At 44.4% G+C, this 2,500-nt stretch overlaps 1 pseudogene; it reads right to left on the bottom strand.

Moving 5' to 3' along the window:
* Window positions 1-1,055: 1,055 nt before the first annotated feature.
* LOC117017696 (ferritin light chain-like) lies at window positions 1,056-1,596 on the bottom strand (annotated as a pseudogene).
* Between the last annotated feature and the right edge of the window lie 904 nt (window positions 1,597-2,500).

Genomic DNA, 2,500 nt, shown 5'->3' with positions numbered 1-2,500 from the left:
CGTAGCCCAGTAGCCCACAGCCCACAGCTGCCCATGTGGGGATCCAATTGCAACCTTGTTGTTAAGAGCATGGAGCTCTAACCAACTGAGCTACCCAGCCGCCCCACCTGTTAACTCTTTACTTGTCTCATCACTCCCTACATAGTTTATTTTTTCACAATTGCCTCTGTTCAAAGTTCATAAATAGCCATAGTAAAACCAATGAATCGTTGCAGTAGTAATTAGTAAAAATTTATAGTGCACATACCAAAAAGACTGTTTGCAAGCCAGGAGTATTCAAACCAAATCCTGGATTGAGGCTCAAAGAAGTGACCAAAGCAGGCAGCTTTAATACTTTTAAAAAACACACACACAAAAAACACACAATTATTTGTGAAGAATAGACAAAGGGGTTTGGGCTTGAGGTAGCAAATTACTGAATAAGTGACAAAGTTTATTTATACGCCTTCTTGGCCCTGAATTACCTACGTCTGGTGATAAGGATGGCTCTTTCTTTGGTACAGGGAGGGCACCTGTCACGGGAAATCTGCTTAGGGGTGGAGGGCAAAGGAGGGCCAGAATGTCCTTCTTGCACTGGTTGTTTCTTAAGTAACTAATTAAAAATAATATGCAAAAGTAGCATATTTTGGGGTGGTCTGCCCTGAATCCCATAATTTCTCTTGTAAAATAAGCTAAATTAAACCTCGTTTGTATGACTAAACTGGTTTTGTCGGCTCAGGGAATTTTTAAGGCTGGTCCCCCTTTGTACTTGATTTTAACACCTCTCTTTGTTCAACCGTATATAAAAGAACATAGGTTTTTGCCATTTCTAAGGGTCTTAATTCCTTATGAAGGCTCCACATAAATCTTGTATTAAATATGTTTCTATGCTTTTCTCCTGTTCTTCGTTTTTTTTCTGTAAAAAGCTTTATTGTTTCAATTTGGTCCACCACATAGGAGAGTGCTCCAGGGTGGTTAGAGGGCTGCATAATGGTTGCAGGGGAAGGCACAGGCAGAAGCCCGACACCAGCGGGATGCAAAGTGACCCCTCAAAGGCCTCTGGACTCCAAAGGCTTCTAGTCGTGTTTCAGAGTGAGCTTTTTGAAGAGATACTTGCCCAGCTTAACCTGGGGGCTACCCAGCCTAGCCTAGGGCCGTCCAGCTTGCAGAAGTTAGTCAGGTGATAGCCCTTTCTTGATGAGTTTCACCTCTTCATCTAGGAAGTGGCTCTCCAGGAAGTGACAGAGATGGGGGTCTGTGTGGGCAGAACTCAGGGCATGCAGAACCAAAGGGCCTGGTTTAGGTTCTTCTCTATGACCATAGTGGTTTCATGGCATCCTGAGTTTTACCCCTCTCATCTTGAGAAGGCCTCTGCAGGTCCTGGAAAACGGTATGGCCGCCATGCTGGTTTTGCATCTTCAAGAGACGCTTGGCGCCCTCGCGCTTCTCTTCTGCCAACTCGCAGAAGTGGCCCATGCCCTCCAGACCCACATCGTCACTGTCTAAATAGAAGCCCAGAGAGAGGTAGGTGTAGGAGGCCCGCAATTGAAGGTTGACCAAGCGGTTGACAGAGGCCTCCACATCAGTGGGATGATTCTGATGAATTTAGGAGCTCATGGTTGCTCAGCAATAAGGAGTTAAGCTCAAAAAATGGTGTTCATTGGTCTCAGGCTGAGGACGACTGAGATGGTTCTGAACGTTGTGACTGGAAAAGAGGTTGGAGAGTGGTTGGTGGCTGGAAGAAGGGGTGTCCCTGGGTCTGTTCTGCCCAAACACTGTTGAAGCAAGAGACAGATCTGGGGAACTGCTGAGGGCACTGCCTCTTGACCTGTCTTATGTCAATTTAATTCTTTAAAAAATTTGTTTTTTTTTAAATTGGGGAATATATGGGAACAGTGTGTTTTTCCAGGACCCATCAGCTCCATGTCAAGTCACTGTTTTCAATCTACTTGCACAGCTTACTAGTCCATGTGGGAATTGAACCGGTGACCTTGGTGTTATGAGCACTGCGCTCTAACCACTGAACAAACCAGCCACCCCAATTTAATTCTTAGGCCCAGACAAAAGAAATCCTAAGAACATGTAAGGTAAATCCTGACAGCTGTTATTTTTTTTTCCTTTTTGTAATGCAAGTGCGTGACAAGCTTTGACTGCCAAGGTATCCACTGCAAAGATGGCTATCTTGAATAAACACATTGCCAGCCACATCACTAAATAAAGAGCTACGTCCCCCTCCCCACACTGAAGCTCCTTGGTTTTAGAGGTCTTGGTTGGTTTTGATAACTGATCATTGGGCTACTTGTGTTTTTTCTTCCCATGCTTTAAATTCCTGCTCTCATGTTTTAAAGTAATAAAGAGTGACTCCATGAAGCTCTAGCCCTTTACCCCAATAAAAGCAGAACCCCAGGCCCCATGCTTTTTCTCTCTCTACTCACGATCTTGCTATATATAGCCCAGGTGTGCTATGTAATTTCCAGGCCCTGTAAGTACTAAGCCTTTATTTTTTCAAAGTTTCCTACCA

The sequence above is a fragment of the Rhinolophus ferrumequinum genome, chromosome 25 (genome assembly GCF_004115265.2).
Source record: "Rhinolophus ferrumequinum isolate MPI-CBG mRhiFer1 chromosome 25, mRhiFer1_v1.p, whole genome shotgun sequence".
Taxonomy (NCBI): Eukaryota; Metazoa; Chordata; class Mammalia; order Chiroptera; family Rhinolophidae; genus Rhinolophus; species Rhinolophus ferrumequinum.
Note: the sequence above shows the minus strand (reverse complement) of the source record. Positions and strands in the feature narration are given on the sequence as shown.